Raw genomic sequence first — 27946 nt, 5'->3', positions numbered from 1 at the left:
AGAATATCAGGTTACCTAATTAATCACGTGACATAATTACCGGGGAACGTGCCTACGGTACACCTTGTCCAAACAGGATCACTTTACCGGATCAGATGACTGAATCGGGAATTGATTTTTTAAATAATTTTTTCGTTGCCCGATTTGAATGAAACCTGATACTGCACACCACAGGAGAATGGTGAGTAAGGTGGACCTAAAATTTCTGCGCTATCGTGTACCGTTTTGGCTGCATTTCGGGAACATACAAGATGAGAGTTTTAGTAATATATATATATCTCTATCTATCTATCTATCTATAGATTTGATGTACCATACTCGTTTCTGAGCGTCTGTGTTGTCGTTACACTGGGTGGTTTGCCATTGCCTTCCCAGCGGTAGTTCGGACAGGAATTTGTAATTTGGCCACGGAGCTGGCGCGAGCTCTGACTTTTCATGAAGGACACCATGGGGATCTTTCACGTTCATCAACTCATGTCGGAAGACAGGACACCCAGTTTAACGTCCATTGGAGAGATGACACACACATTGACAATTCATCCAGTCTGTGAAACACCAGGATGACAGTTTATAGCTGGTTCAGGATTCAAACCCAGGCAAGACAGCTGTGAGGCGAGTGTGGGTACCTCAAAGTCATCCAGTCGGCCAAGGTTGTGTCTTAACACACTGCTAATAAACAAACTGCAATTCCATGTTGTATGTACACATAATGAAAGTAGAATCCAAATCCATAAAGATCATTACTGGTGTCCCTGGATGGTGTAACATAAAATCAGATGTACATATACATACATGTATGTATGTATGTGCATATATATATATATATATATATATATATATATATATATATATATATACTTGCATATACCCGTGCTCCGCACGGAGTTGAATGGGTGGCAAGAGGTGGTTGAGGCATAATAGTTGATGTTATGGGAAGCTGGGGAGGGTGTCATTAGGCATGTGATGTACTATGGTTACCTGTCCTTAGTTTTCTCAAGGACCTCCCTGTAGATGACATTTTGGGTGAGTATGTTGTTGCTGAATAGTCATTGGGAGGAATTATTGTCCACTTTGATAGATATAAAGGAGTAACCTCTTCCACATGAAAATGCAACATATAGTTGGCCGTGGGAGAACACAGGGGCTGGGAGGTATATTCCGAGTTTGTCAAATGTTTGGCCCTGAGATTTGTTTATGGTCATCGAGTATGCGAGTCTGACTGGAAATTGCATCCTCTGCAGTGTGACTGGAAGGTTGGTGTCTGATGGGGCAAGTTTAACATGATATAGGCCTAGCCCTAGACTGAACAGGAGCAGTAATATTTAACAATAAATCTTTACTTTATATACAATGTTTCTTGTTACATTTTTTTTTTGTGTGTCAAATTCACCTGAGGTAGTCAGCATGTGCAGAAGAGGGTTTTGTGGTGTAGCCTGCGGGCCTGCGGGGCAGGGCATGATGGTGGGGGAGTGGTCGGCGTGATCACGTGTGTGTGGGGGATATAGGAGTGCGCGCCGCCTGAGGCGTTGTAGTGGTTGCCGTAGTCGCCGCGGCTCGTGAGTGCATTGAGTACGTAATAAAGGAGAGTTGCGGGCAACGTACGCCCGCGCTCCCGCTTGTGCAACAAAGCCGGGCTCGACTGTTCCCCACACTAGTGTCTGCCTCCGAAGCACCGCTATCACGACACTACAGTTTTGACATTGCAAACGCTGTTTTCTCGGAGTGCCATTATGCCTCTCAGCGGTGACGGTCTGTCGATGACAGACGTAATGACTTCATCGAATGACCGATGATGTCATGACGTCATGACGCCTCTCAGCGGTGACGTCACACGTCGCCATGCAAACGAATGTAAAAATTAGAAAATTGCCCAAAATTCCCAAACCTGTCCATCTGGCACGATCTCACATAGCCCATGCTGTTCATTAGACCACAGAGCACCCGCATGCCGAGAGTGTCGACAATCCGTCCGGCAATTTTGTAGGAGATACGTCAAATTATGCACAGACGTTAACAGAAATAATATATATATATATATATATATATATATATATTGTTTCAGGCTGGGGGTCGGGTGAGAAGACCACCAGTGGGGGGGGGGGGTGGGGGTGAAGCTATCTCGGGTTCCCACCAGACTCCCGGAATTGCAGGCCGTCACACACGTATCATTCCGTGACGTGGCAGGTATCTAACTGACCCTGAACGCCAATAACTCAACCACATGACCTAGTGTCCTCTGCCTATGGGTTAACCGGGTTACCTAATTAATCACATGATCTAATTACCGGGGGACACAACCTCGGTACGCCTTGTCCGAACCGGATCATTTTATCAGATCAGATGCAGTCGTGTTACACTGCCAAGGACGTACCGGCTAAAAGGAAGAGATCATCGGGAATAAAGTCCCGTCTAGGTTAGGATACGGACCATGCTGGATCAATGAAAGAAAAGACAAAAATGAGCTGGGAACATTTCTGCAAAAGATTTATCAACAGGCATGTGAGGAAAGACATGTGGCACAGTGAATATAGTTTTTATTATTGTATGTAAGCAGAGGTAGGAAGAAAAGTTTGGTGCGATAATAAACAAGCAAGTTACAAACGCAGACATAGAGCAGAGTTATCCCGATATAATTATTGTACAATCTTAACTCAAGCGAGGACAGTCGCCATGACACACACACACACACACACACACACACACACACACACACACACACACACACACACACACACACACACACACACACACACACACACACACACACACACACACACACACACACACCCCAATGAAGAGAGAGGAGAGGAGATGAGGCTAACAGTCTCTCAATACCTTGCGCAATTGCCAGACCACGCCACCAATACGTTTTGGGGGGATGCTCCGCTGGGCGATACCTCCCTGACAGCTGGTGCGTCGTCTCTCGCTTTATGATACTTCGAGCAGCTCAGTGCCGATCCAGAAAATGGGCACGGCCTGACAGGTGTGAGAGAAAGACTTTGGGCGGAGTCAGAAACCAGTGGGTGGAGGAAGGCAGAGTCCGGAGAAGTGGGTGTATGGGTGGAGTCAGCGGCAAGGTGGTGAAGAAGGCGCAGTCAGTAGGCGAGTTGGTGACGAAGGAATGCGGAGTCAGAAGGCGAGGAACGCTGAGCAGGAAAAGACGACCACGACGACAATGGACAGCCCGTCCTTTTATAGATCCTGTGGTGCGGGTAGGGGTGATTACCCGAAGCGATGTGTCGTCACCCGAATCGGGTGCTCTGGTTGGGCCCCGGCCAGCACAGAGCCCAACCGTGATGGCAGGAAGCGGCTCCACTCTACTTCCGGCCAGATGGTTCCAAGCATTGTTACACGAATCGCCGTGCGAGAGGACGTTCTCCGTCCGCTGGAGACACCCGCAGCCGCATGGTCGGGTGGTCAGCGAAGACCGACGGTAAGATGCTATGGTAAACCCATGCAGACCCAAACATGATGTGGGTTGTTCGTGCCCTGCTCTGTGTACGATAATAAATTATTCTGGGACTGCCATTAAGAACGCGGTCATACATCAAAAGCGGTGGTGTGCTCTGCGCCAGCCCCGGTCTGTGTAATTTGTGCCCTGCTTTGTGTGCGGAATTGAGGGGAAATATTGTATATAATTATTAGATGGAGATTTGGATTTAAGAAGAGGACAGATAGAATTATTAGACTCAGAAATTGGTTGAAAAGAGTGCGCTGCGTGCATACTGTAATTTGTTAGCATTTGGTGGGTTGTTCCCTCTATTTCCTCGGCACGGCATTCCTGCAGCGCACCGTAAGGTTGGTTATCCTTCTAGTTACCTGAACAGTGGGTGGGAGGTTATCGTTGTGCTGCACATGCTCCGTGCAGTGCTGGGGTTTATTGTAGGCTTCTACTGCTGCCCTTGGGTGGAAAGTACCGCTGTGCTGGTCGTATTCCGTGCAGCGTGTGCGTTTGTTGTTGGTTTTCCATGGTTTTTACAGGTGGGTGTTCGAGGGCAATGCCCTGCAATAATTGCCCCATTCCCTGGCTTTGTGCAATGGATATTTTTGTACATGTGGGGTTCATCTTGGGTGCATCGGGGTAAAAGTGATTTCCCCATGGAAGTGTGGAACTCTTTTCCTGGTGACAGCCAGAAGGGCCAACTGAGTGCATAGATAAGTGTTTGCAGCAGAATGGGCAAGGCTGTAAGTGCATCCCCCAATGGCTGGCATGGGACCAGCTCATAAGATTTGATGTGGCCCAATAGCTGGCCCCAAGCCGCCTCGGAATATCTGACATGCGGCTCTTTGGCCTCGACTGCCCTCAGGACTATAAAGTGTGTCATAATTCCCCAACTAATTGGCTCTCACATCAGTCCGGTGTTGTGCTAGCGGTAAGCTCAGCCACCTTAATCAAGATCTAATAAAGATAAAAGTAGCACAATCACCGAGGGTGCGATTTCCCCGATAAGGAGACTGTGTGTACCGCAGTTAAACAGTAGTCCGACGGAGGACACTGGGTCACGTGGTTAAATTGTTGGCATTCACGGTCGATTAGCAACCCTCCACGACATGAACTTATTTGTGTGCGACGGCCTCGAATCCTGGTGAGTCCAGGGAGAACCGGGGATACCCCCACCCTCGTAGTACCCCCACGAATCCGGGTCCACAACAATAAACATCACCAACCACACACTATCCCTTGATGAGCCTGTCACAGGCATCACACTTAGCACAGATGTGCACAATCACACATCCACACTCAACTTACCTACAAGTCATGCAAATGTCTGTGTATCCCTCTATTTCCAAAGCCTACAAGTACCAATCTAATTCCAATTTTGGACAATTTAAATCAATAACCCACAATTGTTTCCACAGCCTATTCTGACGGCTTATTACCACAGGTGAGGGGGAGGGGGGGTGTGAGGGGAGTTCTGAGATCCACCTTCGCAACCAGATTAACCGGCAGACGTGGGACATATCGACCCTTTCCTGCCTGGTGTGCACACGTTGGTCTCAGAGACCCCACGCCCGTAACAATATCTTTTGACTGTCAATACATTTGTCCTCACAAGTCTTTAGGAGCTTTCAGGAGGCAGGATAAAATAATCCTTAAAATGATTCGCTGATTCCAATTTGTCCTGTATTTAATCAAGTTTCACTGCGACAATACATCGCTCGTATCCTGGCAGTGGATGATGATGCTACCTGACAAGCCTCCAGCTGCCATAGAGCTACGTGCAATGTGCTAGTGCTGTTATGAACAAACTACCACTAATTTATATGATTGATAATTCTCGGTATTGCGATTAATTACAATAATATGATCACTTTTTGGGACCTTTTGGTGTGTGACATCTGACTGGTGTACTTCCGTTAGGATCGTGAGCATCATGATCTATGTTGAATTTCTTCGATGCTTTTCCGTTAAATTTGAGGCCTCGATTTCTTCTTCAATTTGTGACTTTCTGTTTATCTCCAGATATTTTTTCCTCCATACTAAATCAATAAGAGGGAAGGATATGGTCTTCTGTTTTTTTTGCCCTCAAATAAATTCTGCCCCCCCCCCACACCCAACCCTTCTACTGCTCCGGCATCCCTGGATTTCGACCAAGGTAGAAATTGCCAGCATTTAACCTCTGCATCGCTGACTTTCAGTTGACCTCAGTGCCAATGCCCCAACATATAATAGGCCATAGACAATGTGTCTACACATGTGAGGTAGTTTTATATTTCAACCACATGCTCATTGTGTTCAAATTCCTGTCATTCCTGGCTGGCACAATCCAATAAACCAGCAGCCAAGCACTTCCTTGTGGCACCACATTGAAAATGGCAACCAAACTGTCCTGCTATGGAATTGCCACCAAATAATACCTCGCACTTGCGACAGAATGAAATTTATCTTATTTGTTGATAGTCAATGTAAGTTATCACGTTACCTTTCTTATAATTTGATTTGAAGTTTAAAAACGTTTTGTCAAAGTTTGGATTTCTTTGGCAAATACTGTAATTGGCATTCGAATTTTTTTTTTTTTTTTTACAAATTAATAAACATTTCAAAATGTATTTAGGTATTTTACTCTTCATCCCTATTTCCATGACAATGTGTATTTTGTAACGTCTTCATATGCTTGCTTTGCATATCAAAGTCCTCTCATGCAATTCTTCCCTATGTATGCGACTCCCTGAAATGAGGATTATTCGAAGAGAGATACGATGGCAATTATTTATTTGATTATCGTTTTCTAGTTTGAAAATCATGGTTTGAATTACAGGTATAAAGGTGAAGATATGTATAGACTGGGACATGTTCTGAGGTTGTGGAGTCCTCAACCAAAAATGCTCAATTAATATGGAGAGATTGTTCATGTTTCTGGCACTGACAACAAATTCAACAAGAAAAATAGTAATCAGAGATTTCAGACCCTCACCAGGACTTTTTTTGTGTGGTGTTTGTGTACTGGTGTGATGCGTAATTAATAAGAGACATAATTAGAACCGCCACTTTATAACTGCTGGCAGTGATGACCGGGTACCAAGACATCCCGCTGTGATGCAACCCTGCTTTGATTGGATACCTAACCCTGACAAATGAAGTTTATTATTATTCAATTGAATTTAAAATGGGATTAAAATAAATTCAATTCAAATCAATTGGAAGAACAAATTCGTACAGTCCTGCATTAGAGTTATCAGAAGGAACCCGAACAAGCAAAAAGTAAAGATGAAGTCATCATGAGGAACTTGGATAGGATTCGCATTTCAGCTGCTACTCCTCTACCCTAAAACTCATACAGGCACAGCCAAGTGAGCCTTATTCAAATAAAAAAAAGAGTAAGAAAAAAACCCCCAAAAGAATCCAGACCAAAAAATTAAATAATTCTGGCTGCTCGACCGTGTGTCCGATCAAGTTGAAATTTAAAACTTGTATTCCCCATCACCGCAAGATCATAATTTTGAAGCTTCTCATCGATTGATTAAGCGGAAATATTAAGTAAAAGATTTTTTTTTCTTGAATCCAATATGGCTTCCAAACCATGTGACCTATCAATTATTTCTTCACAAACTTATATACCCAAGGCTTGGGGGACATTTGTGTGAAGTTTCCCCTTGATCTGTCCAGCCGTTCTGGAGAAGAGGATTTGGTTTGAGGGTAAATCCAATATGGCTAACACACCACGTGACCTATGACGTCATAATTATCATTACAACATTCTACCTGAGTGGTCGCTCCAATGATGAAAATTTTGTCTCAATCCGACAAGTGATTGTAGCGAAAAATACAAGTTCTGTGCAGACAAACAGATAGATGAAAAATCACTCATAGAGAGACAACTTGGTGAAACGAAGGGCACTCGGTGGAGTACATATCTCCTCCAGGCTGAACCGTTTACATTCCGTGTGCCACTGATAGGTCGGATCTGAATCCGGACCTTGACCAAAATTGAATCGGCTTGTTCTTGTCACCTAACTAACTCGTCCACCTTGTTTTGTCAAAACTTGTCCACAACTTTTTTAGACATCCTGCTATACATAGTCTTGGCCCCATCTCTGAATAGTGAATCACTTAAAAAATTCTCGCATCTGGATCCGGATTCGGATGTTGACCCATATCGCATCAATTCGTCCTTGTTACACACCCAACATGTCCACCATGTTTCATCCAAGAGATATCGTGCACTATTGTTTTTAGCCCCATCTCTGAATGGGGAAGAATCATTTAAAAATTTAATAATTCACGTATCTGGATTCGGATTCGGATCTTCACTAAAATTGAATCGATTCGTCCTTATCACACACCCAATCTGTCCAAGTTTCTTTGAATCCATCCATAGCCTTTTTTGATATTTATGGACTTGCAAGAAAAAAATTGGTCTTGCATGTGTCCCTGCATGCAGTTATTGCTGGGATGTCTCTTGCAACAACGTTTCTGCAGACCAAACGGACGTTATCTTGGAAGAAGATGTACTCGAAAATTTGTACACTTCCACAAGGGTTTCCCTGGAAGGAAGCTTAAACCACCCGGTCCGAAATCTAATCCACTCCAATTAGGGCCTTCTGAGCTACCTTGCCAATAACGATCCCCACCCTTCCTATTGCTGCTTGCACTGTATTCCTCCATGTTGATGCCATGTACAGTTCATACCCAAGACCAGCGCTGTAGTGGTTCACATCACCTCTCCGTTCCATCTTATGCATTTTTCTTAAATTATTATCATCTTTTATCTGGGTGGAGGTGAGGAGTACATGTCATTGTAGTCAAGGCGTCCCTGCAGAAAGATGCACGTTTTTGTTCCTTCTCTCACGAGCCTTCTCGGTCTGTCAGTCTTCTGCTCATTCGAGCAGAATGAGGCAGGCCATGATCTTGCAGGCCATGACGAGCACCACGCGACATGAACATGCATGCGAGAGCGCCCAATGGGTAACCAAGCAGTGCATGGATGGAGGGAACACGGAAAGGAACCCCGCACGACCGAGGGATGACCGAATGGCCACTGGATTGAAAGTAAGACCGATGGGGTGAAGGAGGGACTGTTGAAAGGATAAAGGAGGGAGATTATTGGTGGACCGTTGAAACGGGCCGATGGGGGTAATGGAGGGATGATTGAAAGTAACAGAGGGATTGAACAGAACGATGGTGTGAAGGAAGAATGATTGAAAATAGCAGAGGAGTGGGGGGGGGGGAGACATGACATGTGACAAATACAGTCTCGCCAACGCACGCCCCCCAAACAGCCCTTTGACAAGGGACCAAGGACTCTCTATACAAAGAGTAATGAAATAACTGATCTTTGGGCCACCTGCATGTCCGTGTATGCTCTCCCCTGGGGTAAGTTCTCCAAAACAATAATAATATATTGGCTGAATATTAAGTGCTAGGTTTTCTTCAAAAAAGTGCTAAAATAGGTTACTGAGTGTAAGTTCACTTTAAACTTTTTGAGTTGACGTAAAAACATACATTTGTTGCTGCGCTTTCTTGATTACATCATCTGTATATCGATGCCCCATTTTAAAGTATCGGTGATGGTGGTGCCAAGGAATTTGAAAGAGTCCGTTATGTCTATTGTTTGGCCATCGACGTCAATAGGGGTTTTGAGGTTTTTATTAAGTCTGAAGTCAATTATTATAAATTTTGTTTTTGAGGTCAGCAGAAAATTGGTGTCAGAGCATCACTTGATTGCCCTACCAACTTCCTGGCAGTAGTTTTCCTCGTTTTCGTTTTCGCTAAAATCGACAAAAGAGAATGCGTTCATATGAATTTGGTGAATCCAGATGTTGGATTGTGTGGTGAAGTGCCAGGTTCACTGCGTCGTCAACACACCTGGTTCGCTCGGTAACTGAACTGCACAGGGTCGAACTGATGGTACGTACTAGATTTCAAGTATCCGAGAACCAGGCTTTCAAATGGTTTCATGGCCATTGCTATGAGGGCGATAGATCTAGAGTCGTTGAGGCATGAGATTTTGGATGTCATACTTGGCTCATCCACCAAGTTTCGTCCAAATCAGTTCATACATTTTTGAGATATCCTGCTCACAGACAAACAGACGAACATTGGTGAAACGTAACCTCCGTCCACCTTCGGTGGTGGAGGTCATGAAAAACAAGTAAGTGCAAGTATCAAGAGCAGTCAACTTGCAGCCTCCATGAAATAGAAGAGTGCTCTGATAATTATATTTGCATTACATCACTTTAAACATCGATCCTTTATGGAAAAAACGGCACAGAGATGTGTTGTGTGACGTTTCACGAAGTTACAAATTACAAATAGTGCAGCAACACGTTACAGACAAATGAAGAGCAAGACGCAAGTACTTTCATCCAGCAAAAAAAGGGATTATATACTCGAGGAATTGTATCCACGATGCTGCGATCAGCTTGGAGGTTGCCATAGTTACGAATGATGCTTCCAGACTTTTATTGTTGAAATTCGTTTCCTGCAGTAGTTTATAAAAGGTTAGAATTGCTATTTCCTTGAGAAGAGAATTCTTTGGGAAAATGGCAATGGGCATTTTTTTTTTCTGATCTTTCACTTTAACAACCGAACTGAGCATTACTCGAACAAATATTCTGGTTAAGTGCACCCTGGAGTTTGAAAAGGCATCAATAATGGAGCAGGAGAACAGATGGCACAAAATTCCCCCTGCAGTAAAGTGCCAACAGTTAACAGCTTTTCTGCTTTTCAACACAATTCATATGCTGTTGTTATTGATGAGGATAGGAGAGATAACAGGTGGAGAAAAGGGACAAATGAGAAAGCAAACTGGTTGTTACAATTATTATATTTTTTTATTTGAGGAAGTAAATAGACAAACAGGTACATTTGGATAAAGCTCAACATCAGTGTGAAAGGCTCACTGACCTGCCTGTGATTGATGTTTAGTAGGATATCCCCAAAAACACTATAACTCTTTACGTGTCTTTTGATGTGGTTTAAAATGGCTGAAATGTCCTTCTTAGCCATTGTGAAAATCTACCAGAGTCGAATACTCTGCGCAGGGGATAAAAGCTCGCTCGAGGGAAGAAGCCAGAAATGAAGACTGTTTGTTAGGTTGAGCATTGGAGTCAGTTGGAAGCCGTTCTTCCACGAGGATTAAAGTATGAGGAACCTTGATGCAGCAGGAGGCCATTTGGTCAATCATGTCTGTGCCATAACATCACATGAATGTAATCTACCAATTTATCGACTTAATATCACTGGGATGGGGGAGGGAGGAGGGTGGGGTGGAGAATAGTGGGGCAGAGATGTCAACAATATGCCTGGTGTTGGCTTAATGGTTAGGGTGGTGGGCTTGGAATCCTAAGGATCCTGAGTTCAAATCCCACTCGGCTGTTGAATTATTATTAGGTGGGGTTGACTCTGCCTGTCATCCTTCTGAGGTCAGCAAAATGAGTACCAGCTTGCTGGTATTCTGTGTCGGAGTGGCGACCCGTCCAGGATTGTAAACAATACCCAAGGAGACTGCTTAGGCAGCACCGACGCTCTGCACAGAGTATGGTCCCAAAGGATGGATGGATGTCACCAGGGTTTTAGAATACAAATACAACACAAACCTGAGTTATTAGGGTTCCTGGCAGGAGGCATTAAGTGTTCAGTCATGGTGTCCCACTTTTTGTGAAAAATAAACAAAAACAAAACTTTCGTTTTCATGAAGAGGCAGAATTTCAGTTGTTACCAATTGGCTAATATTACAAGTTGACTATCCTGGAAAACGTCAGCGATCTCCGATCACAGCCCTATAGTTTATTTATTTATTTATTTTTTGAGGTGGGGGATGAAAATGGGACTTTTGGGACTTTCAAAATGACGTTTTAATACGGAGGAGGTCTTTCGCGCATGTGCTGTGTTTTATGCCTTTTCAGTGACTCGTTTCTGCCACAGCAGACTCTTTTAACCCGCCGCTGTTGGGGAGAAAGCTGGAAGTCAAATAATCTTTTAAACATGATTTTCAGCATTTATACAAAAGAGTGGCAAATTTGAAATGGTTAATCATAATTGTTGTGTTCTCGGATGGAAATCTGACTCATGGAAATGTAGGAAATACAATAAATATCTGGATGAGAGTGTTAAATTCCTACCATTTCCTGTTAATACAAGCGAGCAGGGGCAGTGCATAAAACACACACACACACACACACACACACACACACACACACACACACACACACACACACACACACACACACACACACACACACACACACACACACACACACACACACACATACATACATACACACCTGGAACGTAGTTCCAGGGAGCTTATGGGATGGCGCGTCGTCCGTGCGTGCGTCCGTCCGTCCATCCACAAATACTTCCAACTTCTTCTCTGAAACTACGAATACGATTTCGATGAAACTTGACCACAACCTTCATCACCCATGATGTACCAAAGTTTATTCATGCCATTAAAAAATTCGAGCCCAAAGGGGGTCTATGGGGGTCTATCCCCCAAAATAGGAATTTGCTTTATTCTCAGAAACTACACACACAATTCTGATTAAACTTGACTACAACCTTCAACACCTGTGATGTACCAAAGATTGTTCATGACATAAGAAAAATCGGGGTCAAAGGGGTGTAAGAGGTGGGGGGGGGTGTTGTCCCCCCAAAATATGGATTTGCTTTTTTCTCTGAAACCACACACAATTTTGATGATCCTTGACCACAACATTTATCACCCGTGATGTACCAAAGTTTGTTCGTCCATAGGTATTTACTTTTTTCTCCATTCCATATTTTGTGGGTCAACCACACCTACCAGTGGTTCCCTGGTTATCTTATCCAGCCGCTACCAGGTGAGCACACAGGGGTATTGCCCCTATGTTTTCATTTCTGTTCCTCACAATTTTATCTCACACACACACACACACACACACACACACACACACACACACACACACACACACACACACACACACACACACACACACACACACACACACACACACACACACTTATTTGGACAGTATTGACTATTCCTGAAGTATCACAAAACTTAAAGGATTGCTGTAAATGATGTTAATTTCAAGACATCCTTTTTTCAACTCCATTTAAATTGTAAACCTCAAAACATAATTCCCTTACCTAAACTAAGAATCATAATCTGTAAGCAATGGTTTCCCGACCTAAAACTATCAATCAAACAAACTCGAAACGTGTTAAAAAGCTTATATGTTGAAGAATCGCCAGATTACTTTCCATGAAAATGCAGAATAATTTGATGTCAGCGTTGGTAGTGTGGAAACATTCTCACTTGTAATTCAATTACATTAGTATAAGATGGATAACAAAGGACTCCAACTTTACTAAACCTCAAAGGACCTGGTAGGGATTGGTTGGGAGGTTCTAAATTGTCCCCATCCACGACCTCAACCCCACTATTCCAGACTTGCCACCTTGTGAATTCTATCTCTTTGGATGACTCGAGGAACATGTTGGTGCCATTACGTTAATAAATTATGAAGACGTTTCAGCACGTTATGAAATGGCTGCGTTCCCATTTCAAAGATTTCTACGTGCAAGGTATCAATGTCGATGGGACAAGTGAGTATTCGTAGCAGGATCAAAGCTTGATAAATCAGTGAAGTTTCATTAATCCTCTTGACTAGGGCTCGGTAACTTTTTTTTGCAGAAGAGCCAAACAAAATTAAAACCTTGAGTAGTTTGTGCACAAAGAGCCAATCGTACACTTGAAACGCGCAGTTAACGTTGCCCACTTCTTTGTGGGAAATGTAATTATGAAATCGTAAAAAATTAAAATTTACCATTTCACCTCCATTGGTGTTTTCTGTTCAAGCAAAGCTCAAGCAATGCCCGACTCTTTGTTAAAGATTTGGAATTCCAGAAAAGTTTCAGTAAAAACGGAGATGAAACGATTCAATTCCAAATTCAAGTCGGTGTTATGATATGGTGCAGAGACCTGGAAAAACGAGCGGGGAAATGGAATGCAAACTGATGTAAGGTCTTCTGTCATAGATGTTTAAAAATATTTCCAAAGAACTAAGATGGTGATGGGTAGGACGGGTAATGAGAAAACAAGAGGGACATCTGACTAGAGAAGGGATGTTTGGACAACAATGGAGAGGGGGGGGGGAGGGAGAGGGGAAGGCCAAGATACATGTGGAGGAGAAGTGTTGAAAATGAATTTAGACAGTGGGTTAAGTTAACCAGAGAGTTGGTGTCAAAGCCACCCAATGCTCGCCTGTTTATACATTTATCGTTTTTTAAAGACTAGTCTAATAAAAATTTTTTTATAAAGCATTGCAGTGAAGTCTGATCCAAATAATTTTAAAGCAATATATGTATTTGTATATTGTAATCAGTAAAAAAATAGTGTGTTAGATAAAAACATTAGAAAGGAAATAACTTGCACCAAAAACTTTAACATTTTCACGCTCACGCTGACGCTGATGCTCACGCCGGAGGTACCGCTATAACTCTCTGTTCTTCGAACAGGCGAGCTAAAGACGAAATCTGAAACCGTTCTTCCACAGATAGACTGATTCAAAGATATCTTGACCAATCAAAACTCAATTAAACTACTGACTCAGGAATACAAGCAACAATAAGGCCGGTCTCCTTGCCACTGGCCTGTCCGTGCATGACAGGCCATACAGTGGCCTGCAAAAGTTTTCACCCCCGACCAATAATGCCACATTTAGATGAATTACAAATTATGAAGAAACATTTTTTCCAAATTAACTAATTTATTCATAACCGAAGGGATCAAACTAAACACCATTATAGTTGAAGGAGGTTACATGCCAGGAATACCGACAAAAAACATGTACAAATCAAAATTCACCGGTTGTAAAAGTATTCAGACCCTTAGTTCAGCACTTGGTGGAAGCACCTTTTGTAGCAATGATTGCTATGAGTCTTTTTGGGGTAGGTCTCTACCAGCTTTGTACAGTGAGATGGTGAAATCTTTATCATTCTTCACATGAAAATTGCTACAGTTCTGCCAAGTTTGATGGGGATCATCGATGAACTGCAAACTTCAAGTCTCGTCATAAATGTTAAATTGGGTTCAAGTCAGGACTTTTACTTGGTAACTCAAGAACATTTATTTTCTTCTCATTCAGCAACTCCAATGTGGCTTTAGTTATGTGATTCGGATCATTGTCCTGCTGAAATGTGAATCTCCTACCCAGTTTCAGATTTTTGGCTGACTCGAGCAGGTTTTCATCAAGGATTCTCCTGTACTTTGCACTGTCCATTGTCCCTTCTATCCTGACAAGTTTGCCAGTCCCTGCTGATGAAAAGTAGCCCCAGAACATGATGCTGCCACCACCATGTTTGACAATAGGGATGGTGTTGACTGGGTGATGTGCTCTGTTAGGCTTGCATCAGACGTAACGCTTTGAATTTAGACCAAAAGCTCAACGTTTGTCTCATTTGACCACAAAACTTTTCTCCACATGCCTGCAGTGTCATTAAGATGCTTTTTCACAAACTCCATACACATTGTTAGATGCGTTTTTTCAGTGGTGGCTTCTTTCTTGCCACCTGTGAAGGAAGTGGGATATTGTTCATTGATGAACACTGACCCCCATCTGGGATATAGAGTCTTGCAGATCTTTCAAAGTCATTGTTGGATTTACAGTGACATCCCGAACCAGTTTCCTGCTTGTTCGTCAGATGGTCGACCTGATCTGGGTGGAGTCTGGGTTGCATGATAAATCTTCCATTTTTTAATGATGGATTTCACCATACTCAAAGGGAAAAGGAGTGACTTTTAAATCTTCTTATCAGCCTCTCCTCAATGGTGCTTCTCCACCACTTTGTCTAACTTTGGAAAACTCCTTTGTCTTCATGTTTGCTTGTTGGTTGACCAAGTGAGTTGCATTGTAAAACTCTTTAGACAAGTGATTGAGGTTAATTTTAATGTTAAACCATTAATTACATGCAGGTGAATTTTTTTCCTAATTGGGTGGATGACAATCCAGACGGGATGATTGGTGAATGTAAATTGAATGAATATACACTACAAAATTACAACCCATGGTCAATTGTAAATATGTTTTATAAACAAAATACAGCAGCACAATTTTTTGAAATAAGTGTTCGGCTTGTTTATTTGATCTTCCTGTGTGCATTTGCATCAATAAACTTTGAGGCTCTGCGAGCCACATTGGGAACACAGAAGGTCAGGTCAGGGATGGGAGCATGCACCAGAGCAGCGCGTCGCTGCCTCCACTTTCTGCCGCTACTCCAGGGGGCCTCCGTCTGGCCATCTCCCAGGCAGGTGCCTGGCCTATCCCCATCTCCTTGAGATGCCGATAAATCTGCTGCAACCACGAGGCACGTGGTCGGTCCATTGGCCTCTTCCACTCACGAGACTCCCTTGCTGAGAGAATCTGGTGAGCAGGATCAGCGTCAGGAAAATGAGACACATGTCCATACAGCCGGAGCTGACGCTTACGAACTATGCAGGTAACAAATCTCATTTGAGTCTCTCTCAGCAACCGCTCGTTGGACACACAGTCCGACCAGCGATAGCCAAGGATTCTTCGAAGAGACCTGGTACCAAAGGAATTAAGTCTCCGTCTCAGATCCTTGGTCAGAGTCCAAGTCTCGCATCCATAGAGCAAGACTGGAAGCACCAAGCACCTGAAGACTCGAACTTTCGTCCTTCCGTGCAGGTACGGGCAGTGCCACACCCCATTATCCAGTGAATCCATGACTCCCCAGGCCCGATGCAGACGTCAATTGACCTCTGACTCACAGCCAGCGGAGACATGAATATCACTGCCAAGGGAAGTGAATCTCTACATGACCTCAACACCCTCACCACAAACAGGCAAAAACAGGACAGCAGCATCCAAGATGTCATTCAGAGCCGAGAAGCCCTAGATCTTAGTTTTGACCCAGGAAACCCATGATCCCAGTGGCTCCAACTCCTCATTCAGCACCTCGAGGGCCCCCAAAAGGATATGTAAAATCTCCGCAAAGATGACTGCATCATCTGCGAAATCAAGGTCACAGATCTTGACATTCCCAAACGATGCACCGCTGCTTGATCTCTCCGACATCCTCCCCAGAATCCAGTCCATACAAGTGCTGAAAAGTGTGGGAGCAAGTACAAACCCCTGACGAACTCTAGTAACAACTGTAAATAAGTCAGAGATGGTACCACCACATGTCACAGCACTCTCAGTACCAGAGCAGAGTTCAGACATCAGATCGATCAGTTTTGGTGGCACCCCACGAAGACCAAGAATCCTCCAGAGGGCATCCCGATTCACTGAATCAAACGCTTTACAGAAATCAACATAAGCTGCAAGCAGCCCATGCCGAAACTCTCGTCTGCATTCAGTGAGGATCAGAAGAGCAAGGATATGGTCAATCGTTGACCTCTTTGGTGTGAAGCATGACTGCTCTGGACGCTGGTGATAAGCAGCTGGTGGCGAACCCTCTCAAGAATTATCCGAGCAAAGACCTTGCCCGGCACTGAGAGCAGCGTCACCCCTCGGTAGTTGTTGCAGTCTTGGCAATCACCCTTCCCTTTCCAGAGAGGGACAACAAGGCCCCTCTTCCAGTCAGTTGGGATGATGCCTGTGTTCCAGGCAGAGCATAGAACTGCATGCAATGACATGAGTGCAGCATTTCCACCAGCCTTGAGAAGTTCAGCATGGATGCCACAGATCCCAGGAGCTTTACCCCATTTCAACTGGTTCACCGCAGTATGTTTCCACAAACGAAGCTGGACCACAGTTGATTGGAGTGTCAGCAACAGTTATTGAGACACTCCTGACGTCCAACTCAAGAGCTGGTGGATCAGCCTGGTACAACTCCTCAAAGTAACCATCCCAGCGGGCCTTCACTTTGGACTGCTCTGTCAAGAGCCCACCACCCTCTACTCGAACTGCAGTACACCGAGGGATGGGCTTGGATGAACGCAATGCGCAAATTCCCCTGTAAGCAGGACAACAATCACTTGACCACAGGTGATGCTCTACCCCCTCACAGATTCCTCGCACATAGCCCTACTTGTCCACCTTGAGCACACCTACAGTTTTACGTCCCAGCTCCCTGAACAGCTCAGCTCTGCCATTCAGCCTGGCCCTGCGACTCTGGTCAATGGTATCCAGTGTCCCTCGAGAGACAAAATTCTTCTTCGCCAGGCAGTGACTTCCTAGACATCCACCGGCAACATCAAAGATGGTGGGCTTGAAGGCACTCCACAACTCTTCAGGATCTCCCAAAGCACCCAGACCCCCCAAATCTCCACTCAGCTCGTTCGCAAACTCCTCAGCTCCCCTCTCATCCTTGAGCTTGCCAATATCCAGCCTCAGCTTGGATGGTACCATTCTCCTGGATTTAAGGTGCAACTTAAGAGTTGCTACAACAAGCCGGTGGTCAGTATTGAAGAAATGAGCACTCCAGTTGACCCTGCTGTTCTGGATCATCCTCCAGCGATCACCAATGAGGACATGGTCAATCTCCTTTTCCACACCACCAGCGTTGGAATACCAAGTCCAGCGATGAGCTTGTGGGCGCCTAAACCAAGAACCGGCCAGCCTAACTCCATGACTTATTGCAAAGTCAAGGAACTTAGTGCTATTCAGGTTCACATTTCCAGACCCATGGGGATCAACACACGTCTCGTAACCATCCCTATCTCTTCCAGTTGATGCATTGAAATCCCCCAAGACTAGAAGTGTATCTCATCTGGGGCACTGATCAACCACAGATTTGAGCGTGGTGTAGAATGCATCCTTCACGGTGAGATCACTCGCCTCAGTCGGAGCATAAACTGAGACCAGGGAAATGACACCGAAGGAGTGACGAATCCTTAGTCTCATAATACGCTCGTTGACCGGTGTTACCTCAATTATCATTGGAGTCAGCTTATTGGACACAGCTACAGCAACTCCTTGGGCATGGTAACCATCAGAGCGACCAGACCAATAGTAGGTGTAACCACCCACCATGATCTCGCCATAATCCGGTCTCCGAACCTCAGAGAGTGCTGCAATACTGATGTCCAAACGCTTGAACTCAGATGATAACAGAGACAGGTGATCATCCACTCTTAGGGATGGGTCATTCCAGGCACCCACCCGAAGAGACCGCCTCAGGTAAACCCAAGGAGACCGCTGTCTGGTGGACAACACCTCAGCACCACTCCGACACACTCTCCCGCAATCTGACCCAGAAATGTTACCCCGTGGTTTCCCTCCTTGCATAAAAGATTGGGGGTCCCGAAGGCTTTGCCCCAATCCCATCATCCGGTGAGCTGCCCTGCGAAGGGAAGCTGCACAGGAGGTACTCCCACGGAGTGGGTTTTCAAATTTCTTTGCGTTTTTGTGTTTTGCGGAATGAAGGGTTTTACGGTGGCCGGAATGCAAATCCTCCCACCAACCTCTGAATAAAAAGTAATCCAACTGCAGGAGGACGTCCGCAGACACAGTTGGGCACTAGATATGGATGGCCGTTGGCTCACAAGGAGCTCCTCCGCCCTTTGACAGGTTTTGTTTTTAATCCTGCTGGGTGTCCATATCCAAACACCCTCCTCACAAAAAAACCTGGTGGGGCAGACGGTTTAGTCGCCGACAACCCGACTATGGAACAGGTTAGTACAGGTTTATATGGTACCTGTAGCAACTCGCAGATCTGATCTGGCCTGATCATAGAAGAGCCAGCCATAAGTTTTCCGACCCCTGCTCTCCACTGAGGTCTTGAGCCAGCTCATGTGATACAAGTTTCCGCACTAGTGGATCACAGTGTCCGTATACTCAAAGTAATATATGACACATTCATACTCGTACACATCCTATAAGATATCTTGGCTCTGTCCCTCCCAGATTTCTGCAGGGTGTATGTGGTCTGCCAGTAACATAATTCTGGTAAAATTCCCAAAATCCAGACTCACAGCTCATCTCCACTCAGTGGTTTCTCTTTTTTTTCCCCCGCCTGTGGAATGCACTTTCCCAGTCTGTCTGTTCAGTCTCATGATTCTTACCTCCAGGGCTTCAAGACAGCTGTTCACCACCATCTCAGATCATTCACCACCCACACTCATCATCTTTTCTATCCTTATAATAGCCCTCCCCAAGCCCACCTCTTTCCATGTTTCTTTGTTAACAGTTTTCCCAGCTCCCACCAGCTCTATGATCCTCCTCTTTCTTTTTTTTTGTTCCTTTTCTGCTTCTTCCCCAGTTTTCCCTTCATCTTGATTGAGAGTTTATCTGTATCTAGATTGTTCCCCCTCTCTCTCCACCCCTGTGTCCTCCTGCCATTGCTCTCATTCTTCTCCATGTCCTTTATTCCTTCAAGTCTGCCTTGATTTTGTTCTTCAACCTTGCCGTTGGTGTATCTCCCCCTCCCTTTCCCCTGTTCTTTTCATTGTGTTATGTCCTCGCTCTTCCACAGGCCTCCATTCTGTATAAATTTGTATAAACAATTCAGTATAGCAGTACATTTTTAAAAGGGCTGTCTGGCCGAGAGCCCCACACCGAGAGATATGTACAGTACACTCCGCTCTAAGCTATCTAGCCTGTGTTGGAATCCCTACGCAGCTATAAAGTGCCATCCCAGTGTTTCACAGGCAGGGTGATTCATCAACGTGTGTGCTGTCCCTCAGATGGACGTTAAACTGGGTGTCCCAATACAGGCATTAGTTGGTGGATGTCAAACATTCCCTCGGTGTCCAGAGTAGGTGAGCTATGGCCGGCACCATGAGCAAATTCCATCTTCCTGCTGTAACCATAGTTGAACATCAGGCCTGGCCAGCTGGTTCGTGAAAGACTTGAGCCAAGATTCCCCTGACAAAACCCCACAGAACATGGGAATAATTGTGGCCATTGGTGAACTTATTCACTTTAGATGTCAGAGAGATCAAGCTGCGGTGCATTGTTTGGGAATGCCAAGATCTCTGACCTTGATCTCGCCGATGATGCAGTCATCTTTGTGGAGACTTGATATCCTTTTGGGGACCCTTGAGGTGATGAATGAGGAGTCGGAGCCACTGGGATTACGGGTTTCCTGGGTCAAAACGAAGATCCACGCTTTCACTGACATATTGAATGCTGCTATCCTGTCTGTACCTGTTTGTGGTGAGGATGTTATGGTCACGGAGATATTCACTTACCTTGGCAGTGATATTCATGTCTGTTGGTTATGAGTCAGAGGTAAAAAGACGTCTGGGTCAGGCCTGGGGAGTCATGGATTCACAGGATCATGGAGTGTGGCGCTGCCGATATCTGTGCAGGAGGACGAAAGTCCGAGTCTTCAGGTCCTTGGTTCTTCCAGTCTTGCTCAATGGAAGTGAGACTTGGACTCTGACGAGGGATCTGCGATGGAGACTTGATTCCTTTGGTACCAAGTCTCTTTCGAGAATCCTTGGCTATCGCTGGCCGGACTTTGTGTCCAACAAGCAGTTGCTGAGAGAGACTCAAATGAGATTTGTTACCTGCATAGTCCGTGAGCGTCAGCTGCGGTTGTTTGGACATGTGGCTCCTTTTCCTGACGCTGATCCTGCTCGCCAGATTCACTGAGCGAGGGAGACTCATGAGTGGAGGAGACCAATGGACCGACCACGTGCCTCATGGTTGCAGCAGGTTGATCAGCATCTAAAGGAGACTGGGGTGGGCCAGGCATCTGCCTGGGGGATGGCCAGATGGAGGCCCCTGGAGTACCGGTGGAATGTGGACACAGCGACACGCTTCTCGGGTGTATGCTCTCATACCTGACCTGACCTTGTGATTGCAGCAACAGTACTTTCATCAACTACAGTGTGGCCCTCAGAGTATCAAATTTGCAATTGCATCTTTAAAAAGTTTTAACGTGTTTTAAACAACAATGTATTCATCAAAGATGAACAATATTCTTTGGGAATTTCAAGGTCGTTCACAACAAAGGTCAGGTGTCTAAGTTGGCGTTATAAATATGGTTTGTGTGTTTAAATCATTATTTCCAATAATGTATGTTGCACAGAAAACCTCTGATAAAATGGGTTCCAAAGTTTCGAGGAATCTCTGTCGGACATTGCAAGGTCAGTGACCGTCCAAAGGGGATGCCGAGCAGGTTTTGATTTAATGAATGAAGTGCCTCTGGCAATTCCTTTCCTCTGCATTGTTTGGCTCACCAACAAGGTAATACATAAATTACATGAAGATCAACAAGGACAGCAAACACAAAAACGTCGTTGTATTATTTTTGCAGAGGTTTGCTGCAAATTTGTTTAAAGTCCTGGCATAGCAGGGGAGATATGGACAAGCTTCTAATGAGCTTTGGATCGTGTTTAAATTCTATTACAGTAGAACAAGGAGTAAAAATAAAAGTAGAATAGGGAGTATGTACATTGAAATATAACTCAAAAGAAATTTCATCAACAGCATTTAATTAGATGTTCACATAGCTGTATATTTGATCAGGAGCCATTATTTCCTTACGTGCGGATGGAGATCATGGGGAAGATGAGCACATGGATTAAAGCAGGATTGTGGATATTGTTGACCAAAACCATACAGACAAATTAGTTCAAAAAGTATGAATCCACCTGCATTGTCTGTCTTTTAAAAACAAAAGCCAGGTGAAATTTGACTCGCTTGTTTGTTTCGCTCAATGAGTACAAGCAGCCAAAGCAAGGTTGCACCAAGCTCCCATCTTTCTTTTATATTGCTATTGATCAAATCATGAAAAGGGCTATGAAGGAGTGAGGATTAGAATTTAAATGATCAGAGTAATGATGTCGATGTTGGGGTTGGGTGGGGGGAGGGGGAGGGTGGCGGTGGCGGAACTGTGGCATGATGGGGGGAGTATCTTCGTCGTGAAAATGAGGGGTGGCTTGTGTTGTATGATATTTCATTTCAGTGGATGAGGCTCCTGCCATTACGATATGCTAGTCACTTGCTTATACTCGTCCACCTGAGTCAATGACTCTCCTTTCAGGAACTTTGGTGAATGTTGATAAGAAAGTATATTGTTGCAGATTCGGTGGTGGTAGGGATCATGAGGGGAGTTCTCAATCCAATATTCGGCTGACAATCTGGAAAGCCGATGAACCGCAGATAATTCCACAGCATGGCAGGTTGCGAAGCAAACACAGACGCTGTCCATGATGTTTAATTCAGGCAGGGTCTCGCGTCTAAATCCACTTTACCCTTCCGGCGAATTAAACCCCCCAGATGGAGAACCATGCTCTCAACGTCCCACTGTGATTTATGAGACGGCCGAGTGATGCCATAAGTGGAAACATTGGCTAATGGCTATCCATAATGAAATGGCAGGGGTGAACTCCCTGTTAACACACACACACACACACACACACACACACACACACACACACACACACACACACACACACACACACACACACACACACACACACACACACACACAATGTCAAACCAATGGAAGCTGACAATTACACAGTTTGGGAAGCGGTTTAGCTAGTTAACAAAAGACACGTACTCACAAAACAGTGTCACAAACGAAAAGTTCTCACCCCCAGCACAGAAGCCCTTCTTATTCAATTAATTAGTCACAGTTCGACAACACAGACGCCTCAACCATTCTGAGGAAACATGGTAAGGAAGAGGGATTGAGAGTAAGAAAGGAAAATACGAGGCATATTTTCAGCCTCTTGCTCACCGGACATAAGCCGGCGGGCTTACGTTGGTCCCAACAAAAGAGGGGGGGGTGAGGGAAGAAAGAAGAGGAGAGTAAGTGGTATGATGCGATGTGTGGGGAGAGGTGTGGAGGTGACTGCGTGTGGCTTAGAGGAAAACAGTGGGAGTTGCAAATCAGTGTGCTCTTAAAAGAGCCATTGGCACGGTTGATGCTCAATATGTCCAAAGTGAATGAAGTAGATTTAATGAAAGCAAGAGACAGAGTGCGAGTCAGTATGTCGGTAGCCAATGCATCTGGGAATTCTCCGCTGGCATGCACAGCCTTTGTACGGCTTCCTGAGCGGTATGGCATTGCTGTTTAGGGCTCAGCCAAGGCTTTGCCTTCCCATTGGCTCACCTTGTCTCTAGGCGATGTTCATTGAGTGCGCCCAGGTCTCGCAGCGCTGCTGGTGACCAAGACGGGGCATTGGTAGTCAAGCTTTTGTTGGAGGTCTGGCCAGCTGCCACTCTTTTATAGCTGAACTGAGTGGAGGCATCCTCCCTGCTGTGTGGGTCCACAGTGCATTATGATGTTTCTCTGGTAGATCACTGGCTTTGTGATGTAGTGTTTGCCTGTTGATTTTGTAATGCTGTGTGCAGGGAGAAAGAGAGACAGACAGACACAGACACAGAGAAAAAAACAAGAGAAAGAGAGAATTAGTGAAGAGAAGAGTCACAATGCGGTTTGATTCCGACACAAACAACACATATTCCTTTTCCACTGATATGTGAGCTGGGGGTTGGGGTTGGGGGTGGGGAGGTAATTTAGCATCACAATATATACTATGGAGATAACTACATTAGGGTTCGTATGACAAGTGCGTGGATGGATTCGCACCCTGGCTAGCGATAATTACATTTGAGCAATAAGCACAAGCAAACCGAGTCTTGGGCAATGTTCTGGGTCTTCTGGGTCTTCAGAGTCTTTTGGGCACTTTAGGTTAAGTGTTTCAGATTACAATTGTGGGTGATGTCAGGTCAGCTGTCCAACTAATGGGCGAAGAGCGGATATATTTACAAACATACATGCATACATACACATACATACCCAAATACACATGCTCCTCTGAACTAGAGGAGTGGGGATGAAATGATTGAAGCAACCATCGCTAATAGATCATCGCAACGCACTCCCTTGTTGTCCCGCTAAACAAAAGGAAGGGGACTATCTACACGTATAATAATGGAATAACTGTCTTGGGACACCTATCTGTTGTATGCATGCGGTTCTGGGAACCGCAACACTACCCCCTTCCCTTTTGCTAGACTCGACCCGAGTCGTCAACGTTCGTGTGGCATGCAGGTGTAGGTTCTCCAAGTACATTTTACCTATGGATCCCTGAGTGCGACATTTTGAATACATGTCCCAAAAATAAATAACCTAGTGCGTTGCATAACTAAACTGAAAGCCATATACGGACAACTTATCTACATTGCTGGAAATTGGGAAAAACACAAATGCGATACAAAATTTAAAACAAGGCCAACAGGAAACAAAGGGGGAATTGGGGACCGTAGAGGAAGAGTGTAAAATGAGGCACGAAGAAATGACGAAAATGGTTAAAGAGATGGCAAGGAAGGTTGAGATGAAGAACCAGGAAATGGGGAAGCGATTAAAGAAACACGAGGACAAGACAAAGGAGTGTTTTAGCATAGCAAAGGGGGAATTAACAGAGACACAAAGGGAGATAGAATGGGTAAAGGATGAATTACATAAAGTAAAAGAGGAGCAAACACATGGAGGGGAAGGTAAGGGACATTGAGATTGGTTTTGAGACCCAATGCGAGGGTCGGATTAACCTCCCACAGGAACAAGGGGAGACGATATACTCCCTTGAGGCAGACCGCGATGAGGTGAGTCCGGTAAGGCTGTGCGAGGTGGAGCGGCTGCATGGTGCGAAAGAGCACATGCCAAGCTTTGGGGGGGATAGAAGCCTCGGGATCTCATGGGCTAACCCAAGCCCCCAATGTGATTGTGCCGGAGTGTGTGTCAGAACGTGGGAGTAGTGCAAATGACATGGCATGTGTGAGTGCACGTGAGAAAATGGAACACGGACTGACCCAGGCGGGAGTCGTGGGTCGTGTATTGGTCGGGAGTGGCGAGCCTTCTGAGCGGGGTAAAGTTATTTCGGAAACCGCGCCGGCTCCGTGGGACTCTGCGTGCGAGATCTGGTCAGTGTTTTGCGAACCGCCCAAGTGCGGACGATTGCATGATGGGAAGCCGGCGTTAAAATGATGCTCACCAGGTACAACACGAGAGCGCGGACGGCCAAAATTGAGGCAAATTGAGGGATCAAGTGAATTTGGAAAACATATATCCCCATGTAAGCACGTGTACGGGGCCCAACGTGCTGCGTGCCGCGAGTGGTGTTCGAGTCGAGGACGCGCGGAACGAGTCCCAATGGCGACACCGCTGGGCCCATGTGTGTGGTAAACCTCTCAAAGCAAGCCGTGTGCAAGTGACGTCAGCAGGGATCTGGCAGCACGAAGGGCAGGTGTGTAAAGCACGGTGGTTCGCATGGGGGAGAGCCCGAAAGTGAGCATTTAATGCGATTAACGGGACGATGTTACATCCTCATGTATCGGCCAAACGGATGGGACGAGCGTGCTCTAGACCGCCGCCCTGGAGGCGTAAGGCTCTCTGAGCCTTGCCATGAGTAGACGATGCCCGGCCATGATGTAGCGAACATCCTCGCCCCGGGCAAAGGAGCATTAGTTAGGGGAAGGGTTTAGCGTTAGATAGACCGGCCTCATGGGGGCATCAGCTGTCTTCCATGGGGCCCGGTAACACTAGTTAGGGGAAATTTAGGTTCGAATTAGGAATGGATTTGAGAACAAGGACAGACATGGAACGTGTAGTGGGGACATAGATTAGCTACGTGGAGTTAAATGGAACGTGCATTTGAATAAGGGATGACGAGGAGCATAAGTTAGTTTGGGGGACGTAGTTTTTCGAGTGTTAGAGTGAATTGGAAAAAAATATGATGAGTGGATGTGGGTCAGCGGCCCCGAGTGTGAATGGAGTGAATGTGGAATGCATGGTGCGAATGAATAATTGGGGGAAGGAGTGAATCCCACCCAAGGGAACCCGGGGTTAGTGTAATAATAGTTCATGGGTTAGTTTAAATTAACCAAAAGGATGTCGTTTGGTTGTTTGTGTTGAACGAAGGCACGAAACCTTTTGGAGGATGCAGGAGACTATTGACCCACTGGCAGCATGGCTGGTGAAATATCCGTACTGAGGACAGGGCACCCCAGGCACCGAAGTAGTCGGCCAGAGTAGGCCATGTGTCCCAGCGACCGAGTTAATGTAATGGGCACGGGTACCCAGGGGAAAGGGACCCGGAGTGCCAAAATGCCACATGGGCATCGACGGGGAAAATGCCAGGAAGGGCATTCCCACGTTCATAGGCTCAGAGACAGCCTCAGCGACCCGGGAGTGCCGAAGATCGAGTTCGGCAGGTGGGTAGACCTGCCAGTGGAGCCACGCTGCCCAGCCAAGAAATTGTGCGAGAGCACGGGAGAAAATCTGCGTGCCAGGCCCAAATTAAAAATGAACACCAACACAGGCGACGGGAATCGTGGTTGCTTGAACCAATAGTTTAAAGAGACATGCATGTTGAAAGCCCCGTGGATAGTTTAAAGAGTAATAAATGGTAGGATAGATAGGAAAGGTGTACCCCTTCGCACCATCCATCCCTTCGCTGTTCGAAGGCCGTTGGACTCATCTTGAAAATGCTGAAACCTGTGGGAGCTATTCTGAGGCTGCATTGGGCCTCGAGACAGATTCACTTGTCTCTTCTTCAATCCTTTCAAACAGGGATCTTCGGGATTGGGAATAGACAGTTTGGAGAGGTTAGTCGAACAAAGACAATAAGGGGGTAAGGGACACACGTAATTATAAAAATAAAAAAGTCGAATTTTTTTTTTTTTGTGACAACCGAATGCGGCTGGGTATGGACAAGGACAGGCATCGGCAATAGATTGGGGGGAGACTGTAGGGATGAACCGAGCCCGTCTTCGGACTGGCTGATGCCACCACACTCCCTCCACAACCTCACGAGACCACACTGAGGCCAGCTTTATGTGCCAACCTGTTGCACTGTCGCACCTTACCTGGTCTGCATTTGCCATGCCATTATCTGCCTTTGCCTTGACTCCATTTGCCATACCTGCCCATGCCTTTATTTGCCTTGCCATATCACTCAACCGAACCATGTGCACCAGGACCATCTTTGTGGAAGTATTTGCAAGGAATGCCCTGCAGGCAGCCGCGTTACCGGGGACTGCATTTGTGCAGCCCGGACATCTATCTCCTTGTTGCATAAAGGCCAGTTCAAATGGACTGTGAGACGGCGTGCTGCCTGCCGTGTTAGGGTGAGTTGCCTCCAGCAGCCAGGAAAAGAAAAAAAGAAAGAAGGGCCCTCTTCAGGGCTTCAGAGCCCGCAAAAGAAATGATGTGTAAACATGTCTGGCGTAAAGAAAATAGCTTCCCATAAGAGAGGGGATCTGTTCTTTACTCTTCTCAATGCATCACATTTAAGATCCCATTAGACATGGGGATGGGGCTAATCTGAACATGCATTTAAGGAAATAACTGTCTGACGACCTGGATGTGTGGATGCATTCATCAGACCGGATTCTAAAATCCGTACCTATATATATATATATATATATATATATATATATATATATATATATATATATATATATATATATATATATATATATATATATATATATATATATATATATATATATATATATATGTATATGCCTGGTGTTGGCGTCGTGGTTGGGGTAGCGGCTTGGGATCCAAAAGCTCCTGAGTTCAAGCCCC

The 27946-nt window shown here is 45.3% G+C and overlaps 1 long non-coding RNA gene across 1 annotated transcript in view; it reads left to right on the top strand.

The window, feature by feature from the left end:
- The first annotated feature begins 85 nt into the window (after positions 1–85).
- Positions 86–27946, top strand: part of LOC147028096 (uncharacterized) — a 144638-nt gene continuing 116777 nt past the window's right edge. The window contains exon 1 of the long non-coding RNA XR_015056916.1: positions 86–181. This is a non-coding gene — a long non-coding RNA (uncharacterized LOC147028096). The remainder of the gene's footprint in view (positions 182–27946) is intronic.

The sequence above is a fragment of the Eptatretus burgeri genome, chromosome 4, assembly GCF_056783735.1.
Source record: "Eptatretus burgeri isolate ZD-2024b chromosome 4, Ebu_testis_v1, whole genome shotgun sequence".
NCBI lineage: Eukaryota > Metazoa > Chordata > Myxini > Myxiniformes > Myxinidae > Eptatretus > Eptatretus burgeri.
The sequence above is the reverse complement of the archived record's forward strand: the minus strand, read 5'-3'. Positions and strand labels throughout refer to the sequence as shown.